Genomic DNA, 11,726 nt, shown 5'->3' with positions numbered 1-11,726 from the left:
CGGAACAGATCATGTTCGTAACCCGAGGTACTACTGTACTTAAAAAAAACCACACACAACCAACCAAATAAAACAAAATATTATGCTCAATCCACCTAGACCTTCTTTCTCTTATTGTTGTACTATGACTGAAAGAGAGCATAGGACTTGCGATGACTGACCCGGGAGATAGTGCCACGTTACTTTAAGGCACTAAGGTTGCACGCTTGATCCATTTGGGTAGAAAGTAGACATCTCTGAAACCATCTCCACAAACAGGCTCCCCTTTAAAATAAAAATAAAAGGCCCACCTGTGCACTTCCAAGCATCTGGTGAAAACTAACCTTTCCATTTGCAGATTTTCATTTAGTTGCAATATTTATTTTAACGAATCGTTCTGACATACTGCCATTTTGAACTATCAAGCTGTTTTCACGCTGCTGTTCTCTACTGCCTTGGATACAGTCAAAAGGCAACTTATAAAGGTTAAAAGCAAATACATTTTTCGAGTGTGTTAAAGAGACTGACAAAGATTGTATCTGTTTTGGCAGCTCACTTCGCAGCCTCGGGGCAACTCACTAAAGGTTCCTCTGCTTCGGCTATTCTAATTTCTTTCGCCGGGGGAATTCTAAGCATGTCTGCACTACCACCCATCCTGACAATACACAACTTTTGCTTTTTCTGACTGACAACAGTTCCTTGCTGGGGCCTGGGTTTGTAGATCCAGCTGCGCAGCACACTTCAACAGAATGATGTGGAGGGTTGATACGAAAGCCACATGGAAGCCCGCTGTGCGTGATTCTTCCCACTCAAAAAACGGGAAGATCATGCAAACAATACCTCATTGGGTATTTGCACTGCGGACTCGAATCAAATAATACTTGCATTGTGGGGTGGAGCCATCTGCTGCTACCTCTGGCTTGCCCTGTTCATCAGAATATGCCTTTCCTGGATTTAAGGAGGCTGTCCTGTAAACCTGTATTTGCAGATGAAGTTTACAGAGATGTGGGTGGCGCTGTGGTCTAAACCACTGAGCCTCTTGGGCTTACAGTTTGAATCCCCGAGACGGGATGAGCTCCCGTTGCTCTGTCCCAGCTCCTGCCAACCTAGCAGTCTAAAAGCACACCAGTGCAAGTAGATAAATAGGTACCGCTGCTGCGGGAAGGTAAGCTTTTTCTATGATCACTTTTGTACCAGCACTGGGTTGCAAGGGGTTGGAATAGATGACCTGTCGGATCCCTTCCAACTCTGCAATTCTCTGCCTGCCCTTCCTTTGTCCTCCATGCCCTTCTCTGCCCAAGTCCTGCCCTGCAAGTGGAAAAGGTCTTTCCTTGGCTTATTCCCCTCCTCCTTTGCGAGGAGCCAAGTCTTGGGCACCGATTAGCAAGCAGGCTGATTAGGATCTTTCATTCCAATTTGCTTCTTCCCTTCACTGGCTCCTTCTTGCCTGGGGGTCTTCACGCCCACTCTTGGGAATGAACTTACACCCGCCTGTCTCCTCCTGCTGCTGCCAAGGAGCTCGATGGGGACAGTGTTTCGATGCGAAGGGCGATAACCTTTTCTGCGCTCCGCTGGACCGGAGAACTGCGTTAGGCGACAGGCTCATGCGACTGCTTGTTTGCCCTGGTGGGGGGGAGCACTAACCCACCTGCCTCATCTGCACACACCTCATTTCAGATATTAAGAGGGAAAAAGCTGGCCCTGAAATCTAGAGCATAAGTTCTAGAAGCCAAGCAGGGTTGCTTGCAAAGTGGCCACCTTCAAATGAAAACTAGGTTCCTATGCCTTTTATAAGGGACCCAGGTGGCGCTGTGGGTTAAACCACTGAGCCTAGGGCTTGCTGATCAGAAGGTTGGCGGTTCGAATCCCTGTGACGGGGTGAGCTCCCGTTGCTTGGTCCCAGCTCCTGCCATCCTAGCAGTTCGAAAGCACATCAAAATGCAAGTAGATAAATAGGAACCGCTACAGCGGGAAGGTAAACGGCATTTCCATGTGCTGCTCTGGCATAGCTGCCAAGTCCGGGTCGTAAAGATCCGGGATCGGCAGCGCGCACATGACCGGAAGTTGCGTGACGCAACTTACGGAAACACGTAAAAGCGACTTCCGGCGCCGGCGCCGCCATTTTCTGATGCCCATAGAAGGGCAAAGCGCCACTGGAAGTCGCGTCACGCAACTTCCGGTCATGCGCGGAAGCGACTTCCGGCGCCGCCGGCGCCATTTTCTGGTGCCCATAGAAGGGCAAAGCGGCACCAGAAAAATGGCCGGGTAACAATTACATTCTCCTCCACAGTCATAGCTGCCAAGTATCCCGATTTAAGGGAAAATACCGGGATTTTCCGCCAAACGGGAGACCGCCGGGAAATGGTAAGAAAAAAGGGGTTTTCCCGGCGGATACGGGATACTTGGCAGCTATGTGCTCTGGTTTGCTGGAAGCGGCTTTGCCATGCTGGCCACATGACCTGGAAGCTATACGCCGGCTCCCTCGGCCAATAATGCGAGATGAGCGTGCAACCCCAGAGTCGGTCACGACTGGACTTAATGGTCAGGGGTCCCTTTACCCTTTATGCCTTTTATAGTTGAACAGAAGAGGGAACTGCAGCATGTGCAGCTTGTTTTGGAGCAGGCTTAGGCAAACTCCGGCCCTCCAGATGTTTGGGACTACAGTTCCCATCTTCCCTGACTACTGGTCCTGTTAGCTAGGGATGGTGGGAATTGTAGTCCCAAACATCTGGAGGGCCGGAGTTTGCCTATGCCTGTTTTAGAGGGATGAGACCAACTTTCCTTGCTAAAATTCCTCCCCCTTTTCTCTCCTTTGCTATTAAAGGCACAAGAGTCCCGTCTTCCTTTGCAGCTGATATGCCTATAGCCAATAGTGGTGCTCTCCATCCTTTGGACCATAAGTCCCGTTAGCTCCAGCCAGCATGGCCAAAGGTCTAGGATAATGGAAATTGTAGTCAGCAACATCTATCTTGGATACTCTCCTGGCGTATGTGTCCCTTCATATCTGGATAGCCAGATCAGGATTTCCAGATCAGCCGAATAGTCTCTTTCTGATATTTATGCCTCTCAGAGTCCTCTTGAATCAACCCAGGTTTGAATCTGCCTGACGTCTTTTGGGGAAGCAAGAAAACCAAACTGCAAAAACCCTGTGGATTTTTAGAAATATGGGGTTGAATTAGGAACTGGAGACAAAATATTCCTGTTAACTGAGCCATATTTTAGCCATTTCCCCCTCCCCTAGAGCACTGAGCAACCTACCACACAAATCTTTGCTGGTCAAGGGGTCCTTGCTTGTCCTCCATTTTAAGATACCCTCATTGCATTATTTTTTCCCCCTATTGAAAGGAAGTTTAGAGTTTTTTGGAATACGGACTTGTGCCAACTGGCTCCATATCATAGTGGCCGAGGTGCCTTCGACATCTCCCCAATAAAATATCTGAGGGGGACTGCCTCCCCAAAAGTTGATGGGCATTCCCATTCAAATAGTGTGTGAGCACTGCATCTTGTGATCGATATTGCAGGGTGCGGTTTACCTGTCCCCCCCCAAAATAATAATATTTTACTCAAATTGGCACCCCTGCTCCATATTGTACCATGAATGTTACAGGAATGGAAGGCATGAATTAGGTGGTGGGAGGGATACTCAGAATTACCCCGCGCTTTCCAATGTGGCTCCTGTTTACAGGAGTTGTATGAGAAGTCTCCAAAGATCGGCAGCTGTCAGCCAGAGACCTGGTGTCATGTCAACAAAGTAAAATGCTAATATGCTTGAAACTGCAAGGTTAATGTTACCACAACTGAAGGCAGAAGGCTTGCGTTTTTAAGAGGATAAGTGTATTGGCTCTTGGGAATTCCCAGGTGTCCAAAAAAAGAGAAAACGGTTATTTATGTATGCTACTACTGCGGCCCATGGTTTGTAAGCCCCAAAAATGGAAAACGAGTGAGGTCCCAACTAAAGAAGAATGGCAACTTAAACTGATGGAATATGTGCAGCTTGCAGACTTAACATACAGAATAAGAGAACAAGGAGAACATACGTTTAAAGAAGATTGGAAAATGTTTATTGAATATATGGGGGGGGTTGTGTACACTTGAAAACGTTGGCAGCGTTAAGATAAATTCAACAGTGTAAATAAGTTTTGACGGATGTAATAATGGAATACTGAATGGTCTAAGGTAATGGGTAAAGGGGCCCCTGACCATCAGGTCCAGTCGTGTCCGACTCTGGGGTTGCGGCGCTCATCTTGCTCTATAGGCCGAGGGAGCCGGTGTTTGTCCGCAGACAGCTTCCGGGTCATGTGGCCAGCATGACAAAGCTGCTTCTGGCAAACCAGAGCAGCGCATGGAAACGCCGTTTACCTTCCCGCCAGAGTGGTCCCTATTTATCTACTTGCACTTTGATGTGCTTTCGAACTGCTAGGTGGGCAGGAGCTGGGACCGAGCAACGGGAGCTCACCCCGTTGCAGGGATTCGAACCGCCGACCTTCTGATCAGCAAGCCCTAGACTCTGTGGTTTAACCCACAGCGCCACCTGGGTCCCTCTAGTTTATGTAAAATATGCAGGGATTTATGATATGCAAAATGAACCATGGAAAGAGAAGTCACTGATATTTTAAGGTTTTTTAAATGAATATTCTAAAATGTAAAACAGAAAAATTATATATATATATTACAAAAAAAGAAAGTATTGACTTGGAGAAGCTTCCCACCCAGTTTGTGGTCTTGAGGGTTTTTCAACTAATTTTGTCAAAGTGTACCTTGCGGCTCCTGTCTATTGGTTGTCTCGCTCAGTATTGTCTAGTCTACACTGGTTCACAGTGGATGGTCATTGTTTTAGGCAGGGGACTTTCCCAGCCCTAACTGAGGTTGCTGAGGGATTTGAACCCGGGCCTTCTACATGCAAAGCAGATGCTCTACCTTTGAGCCATGGCCCTTCCTAGGCTACAGGCTTAGTAGAGGACCTAGACTAGATCGTGCATGATCTTTTTCAGTCTGGGATGACACGAAAAAATGATGATGCTCTGCAACAAGGCATCGCAGAGGAGGTGCCTGTCAGATGTAAATGAAAAGCAGCTCTGTATTGATTCACCTGCTGATACTGTAGTCTCCTTTTTCAGGACTAACATATCTACTATGTTAGAGCACCATCTGGAGGCTATCTTAGTGAATAAGTGTTTGTCTTTCAAAGTCCCGATGGGTACAATCAAACTACTGTAGATGCTTTCCTCTACAAGTCCCATGGAAACGAACAGCTGCCGCCGCCACCTCCCCAGATTCTTTTATTTTGAGAGGTGGCAATACTTACAGGGGGCAACCCTTCCTCCTAGTTGTGGGGATATTTAGTAGAGGGATGACCTTCCTGGCATGAGAAGCAGAATGACTACATGAAGTTTCCTATGAGATTTCAAGAGCTGCATCAACAGGATGTGTGCCGTTGTTCAGCTCTAGTTCCACATTTCCGAAAATTTAATAAGAACGCAGACCCTCCAAGTGTCCCTATTTTCCAGGGACAGCCCCGGATTTACAGAAGCCATCCTGGTTCCTGATTTGATCTAGGAATGCCCCACTTTTCCTCAGGACATCTCTATTTTCATCAGAGAAATGTTGGAGGGTGTGGAGTTATGCGACCCCCAAACCAAGGAGATAAATGGACATAAATCTGACATCAGGAACCAGAAGACAGAAAAACCAGTAGGAGAACACTTCAATCTCCCAGGACACTCTATACAAGATCTCAAAGTAGCTGTCTTACTACAAAAGAATTTCAGAAATAGACTGGAAAGAGAAGTTGCTGAATTGCAACTTATCACCAAGCTCAAAACCATGGAGGGACCTGGTTTGAACAGAGATATCGGGTTCTTATCTCATTATACATGATAAGCGATCTTCAGCCATCTCAACCCTTGCTTTTTCATGCAAAACCATTTGCAGTCGTTTGCGGTCATCAACAGCTATCAGTCAGTCAATCACCCATTTCCACCACCCTTCTGAGTGATCCCCCCTCCCCATCCCCACCCCTCCCCACCCCTTCTCTACATAAGTGCCTGGAAACTTCCATTTCACTGTATCTGAAGAAGTGTGCATGCACACGAAAGCTCATACCAAAATAAAAACTTAGTTGGTCTTTAAGGTGCTACTGAAGGAATTTTTTTATTTTACTTCGATCCAGACCAACACGGCTACCTACCTGTAACAAGGAGATAAGTATACAACCTTTAGACATCTGAAGGCAGCCCTGTATAGGGATGTTTTTTTTTTATGTTTAATGTTTTATTATGTTTTTTATATCTGTTGGAAGCCGCCCAGAGTGGCTGGGGCAACCCAGTCAAATGGACAGGCTGTTAATAATAATAATAATAATATCAATTGATTAGGATGTCCCTATTTTCATCGGAGAGATGTTGGATTGCTTCCTGTTGGCTTGGTATCTACATATAATAAACACCAGCCAGTTGTCTTCCTGGCCCAAACCTCAGCCCCATTCTTTGTTCTGAGATTTCCTCTGTTCAAAGACAACTGCATTTTCTTTCTTTGTTGTCCCCCTTCCCTTTGTGATCCTGCTCACTGGAGCCATGCAGAAGAAGTGTGTGAGCTCGTATTATGTCACAAAGGTCTGGTGATGTCATGAGCCCTGTTCAGGAGTGAGAAACCTGACACAGTGCTTCATTAACTCAAGGGGGTCCATGAGGAGGTGTGTCTCCTGTCCTTTCAAATGGTAGAGGTGGAGAACAGGTGATCTGGTCCCAATGGTGTCCCTGGAGGGTACCATCGGCCTGTTGGCTGTGCTATTCACAACCCACTTCCTTGTTTACTCTGATGGCTTCATCAGCCAAGCTGTCCTCCAAGCAACCATGGACAAAAGACAGGGAGGAGGTAAGTAATAGGATAGAGCCACAGGGCCTACCAACCTGAGAAAATAAGTGGGGTCAGGAACGGAGGCAAAACAGACAGAAGGTGGCAACATAGCACTAGGAAGATGGCAACTAGGGTTGCCAGACTCAACAGAGGACAGGAATTCTGTGCCTTTAATTGCCCTGCTCTCTTTTGAGTCTGGAAACCTTAAAGAGAAACCAGCAGACCCTTTGCTTGGAAATTAAACAAAGGGTCTGCTTTCTCTTTAAGGTTTCCAGACTCAAAAGAAAGCAGGGCAATTAAAGGCACAGAAGTCCTGTCCTCTATTGAGTCTGGCAACCCTAATGGCAACAGTGGGGGTGAAAACCTGTGCCTAAAACCCCCACACCTCGATTCTGTAATGCCCCCCCATCAGCTGTCTTCATATAGGTAAAGGACCCCTGGACGGTTAAGTCCAGTCAAAGGTGACTGGGGGGTTGCGGCGCTCATCTCGCGCTTTCAGGCTGAGGGAGCTGGCGCTTGCCCACAAATAGCTTTCCGGGTCATGTGGCCAGCATGACTAAACTGCTTCTGGTGCAATGGGACACTGTGACAGAAGCCAGAGCGCAGAGAAACGCTGTTTACCTTCCCGCCACAGCGGTACCTATTTATCTACTTGCACTGGCGTGCTTTCGAACTGCTAGGTTGTCAGGAGCTGGGACAGAGCAACGGGAGCTCGCCCTGTCACGGGGATTCGAACTGCCGACCTTCTGATCAGCAAGCCCAAGAGGCTCAGTGGTTTAGACCACAGCACTACCCGCCATCTGCAATAGTTTGCCCTGTGCTGAACGTGGTGCTGGTAAATGGACATAAAGAGCTCCCTATTAAAAAATCATTTGAAACATTTAATAGAAAGTTTCATCTCACAGTGGGTGGTGTGGCATTTATAGAACAGCTACTGCGGTTCCAAAATATTGAGCAACATTTGGATAGATTTGGATAGGCAAGTGGCCCCGTTGGCCCCGTACCGTTAAAGAAGGGTCATATCCCTTTAAACAGTTGTGGATTCCCCCAAAGAATCCTGGAACCCCAGTTTGTTAAGTGTGCTGAGAGTTGCTAGGAGACCCCTGTTCGATTCACAATCACTCCTCCCAGGGAACTCTGCCCTGGGAATAAAATCGGGATGAAGGGAATTTCTCAGGGTGTTGGAGGGTGGGTGTGTTGTGTCATCACCCTCCTTCTGATAGGAAATGCTCTGTGGGGGGACGGCCAAAAATGGGGGGTCAAGGAGGGTCAGTTGCAGGGGAGTGAGAAATGTCCCTATTTTCATCTAAGGAAAGTTGGAGGGTATGTGAGTCACAAGTTGTGCAGGCTCGTTTATTGGGCAGTGGGTTTCAAAAGCCAGGATCTATCTACGAGAACCCCAGGTTTATCTGGAAATCCTCAAGGAGATTGTGGCAGGCATGCTTTTGTTAAAGACAGATTGCTCACCCATTACCTAGAAATGGACAGCCATGGTGAAGTATGAACTCTGTGCCCCAGAAATTCTCTTGTGAACCAGGATTTCGTGAGATGCATTCAGTGGTACCTCAGTCGCTGGCAATTGCTAGAATGCATAGAAAACTAAATGGGCATGCTCAACATAAGTGGGGTGGGGCAGTGGCGTAGCAAGGGGGTGATGGGGGTGGGTCACCCCAGGTGCCACCCTGGAGGGGGGTGACATTCGGCGCCCCTCCACTGGGGAACATTTTGTTTTATTTTCTGTTGCATGAGATTTTTCAACTGTTTTTATATGTTCTTTCAATGCTGATTTCATATCTGAAGTCGGTTTTGTTCTGTAAGCTCTAGGTTTTTTTTGCAATTCATGTTTTTTCACTTTTTGCCAGAGCCAGAGCCGCATGGGGGGGGGGGTGACAAAAGAAATTCTGCACCGGGTACCACCTGGGCTTGCTACGCATCTGGGGTGGGATGCACTTTTGTCTCCACAAAATAAATTTGTTCACAGCTGTTTGCAAGGGGGCACAATATTGTTTGGAGAGGTGTCAATGTGGTGGGGAAGAGAGAGCACATTCACCTCGTGCATCGAACCCTGGGTGACATCAGCACACACTGCATTGCTTTCAGATAGGCATGCATACATGTGCATTGACTGCAGCTAGATTGGACAAAAGGCTTTCTGTGCAGTGCAGGAGAGCAATGAAACTGCCAGTACAATGTGGCACAGCAGGGAGAATTATTTCCTCCGCATCAGCCTCCAGCGGTGAAGCAGCAACAGTCTGAGAGACACGTCTGCAAACAGATATCTCAAATGCACCAAAAGTAGCATGCATGTGTGTGTGTGTCGCAAAGCATTTCCATTCCTCTTGAAACAACCACTTTCTCAGGAAAACCTGGTTCTCATGAAAACTCAGTGCAAATTTGCTAGAGGTAGTGTCAGGATAAACTAAGGGACTCAAATATGTTTTAAGGGTGTTTTAAGTGCATGATACAAATGTGACACTAGTTGGCGATGATGAGCTATTGGGAAATTCAATATATATTTTAGAACGTTTCTTTGAAAAGCATTTTCACACCCTTTTGAAAATATATGTCTAGATTTAGCCTAAGAAGGAAATGTAAACACAATTCAGGGGCAGAACAGACAGAGTGAATGAAAGAGTGAGAATAATAGAAAAGAGATTTTTGATTCCCCCTTTATGTTTAAGGCGGGGGGAAGATGGAAGAAACATTTGTGGCTTCATCAACAGGGGAAGGCATGGAGGTGATCGACATGGCTGACAGCGAGCAACTGCTGGGAAATGCGGCCGTGAAGGACATGTTGCTGGACTTAGCCGTCTCTCTGAACACAGCCAGTGTCATGCTGTTTTTTTTATGCGTGACATAGAGCCCGAAGTCTTAGCAATGATAATGGATGAAGACAACATGAACATCTACTTGTGCTTCATGATTGCCTTCTGAGAAGCAGCTGCGGCTAAATCGCTCGTGTCCAGGGACTTTTGGGGCTCCACCGGAGAACAGGGGCTTTTGTACCAGCTACACACACCTCCACATTCATGGCCCCCCAAGGAGAACAATAAAACCTCTGACCAAAGCTTGTAGAGTTTGTTCTAAGCCAGAAGTGTGCCTTTTGATCCTCCCCTGGTGACACCTTGTCACACAGGCTCTGCTCTTGGGCTTTGAAAGCTTTCTAGAAAGATCTATCAAATAATCATGAGGTAAAGCTGCTCCTCGATTACGGGCAAGATATTGCATGATGGAAAATACCTCAGATTTGTTTTTTAAATCTTCCCCCTGCACATAGAATACTAAATGTCCAAGAGAAGAATTCCAGCATAGTCTTCTCACAGATATCCTAGTTTTCTATGCGCAGAAGGGTTTGATGTTTATTTTTGGAGAGGGAGTTTTCGGTCATGCAATCGCCCACCTGTATAATCTGGACACTTCCAGTACTGTAGTTTCACCACTATGAGTTAAGTTCTGAAGAGAAGAGAGTCTGGCTCCATGTTAGCCTCACCGTTTGAAAACCGGCTTTGCTCAGTCTTTTAAGAATTCAGAAGGCTCCCTCCTGACTGCTGAGGGAAGTTGCCTGGAGGAGCTTGCCTTGAAGTTATACTGAGGAGGCGGGAGATGTCTAATCTCAGCTACTACGCCATCTCCAGAGGTTCTTAGAGCTAAGTGAGAATTCAGTAGAAAACAAAAGGGAGAGGCCTGCTACCAGCCTGTCACATCTCCTTTGCTCTCATTATTAGTTCAGAGGCCAGCTCCTCCATCTTTCTTCAGTCCTCAGGAGACAATTCTCAGAATTCAGGTCAGGGCCAAACAAGATGGGAAGAAATAACAGGTTCAGAGAGGTGGTTTTTTGTTGGCATCATGACTCTTTTAGGGAAGAGCTGAACTGCCTCCTCCTGTCTCACAGTCCCTATCCAGGCCAGTGTGAAAAGCCAAAACACATGGGCAGGCTATTCTGAGATAGCTTTTTGTCATCTGCTCCATTCCTGTGTTGATCAGGCACTGGACACAAATAGGCTCTTCTCTTGAACTGCCTGGAGCCATCCTCTGCCTGCACCACTAGGTTCTGTTGTTCCACCTTGACTCCACCTGAATTACCAGGCATTACTGTGATTGCATCCCATGAGTTTCAGGCTCCATGCCCAGCAACCCTCATAAGCAAGTTCCACAATACAGTTGGAGCCATCTCAGTATTGAACACAGGTGTTTGGAAAGCAGACGTTCTTTGGCTGTGAAATAATTTGCTCCCTAAAAGAATGCCTTGAGAGGCAAATTAGCAACGATTTCATCCCTTTTGCCAGAATGAACATGAGTTGGCAAGGCAATAGCATCCATATGAAATATAAAGGTAAAGGGACCCCTGACCATTAGGTCCAGGCGGGACCGACTGGGGTTGTGGCGTTCATCTCGCATTATTGGCCGAGGGAGCCGGCGTACAGCTTCCAGGTCATGTGGCCAGCATGACAAAGCCGTTTCTGGCAAACCAGAGCAGCACACGGAAACGGCGTTTACCTTCCCGCTTTTACCTTCCCGCTTGGATCTACTTGCATTTTGACGTGCTTTTGAACTGCTAGGTTGGCAGGAGCTGGGACCAAGCAATGGGAGCTCACCCCATCGCAGGTGAAATATACATGAAGATTATTTTTCCTTTTAAGTGAAACTGAGCCTTTTGGTTGTTTGAACTACACCTTGATTAAAATTTGCTAGATCTTCAATGGACCAGAAATTTGCTTCGGGGGTTGAACCCACAAGCCAAGTGACAACTTGTTGATTAGGCCTTGTTGGAATAAAGAGAACACAATTTCACTCTCTTTGACACATACAACATCCCAAGGCCGTATCTCATATATAAAGTGTAAAATAAAAACACGTTTCGGAAACCGTGTACATTCATCTAGGTTCAAGTC

The sequence above is a fragment of the Zootoca vivipara genome, chromosome 16 (assembly GCF_963506605.1).
Source record: "Zootoca vivipara chromosome 16, rZooViv1.1, whole genome shotgun sequence".
NCBI classification, from domain to species: Eukaryota; Metazoa; Chordata; class Lepidosauria; order Squamata; family Lacertidae; genus Zootoca; species Zootoca vivipara.
Note: the sequence above shows the minus strand (reverse complement) of the source record.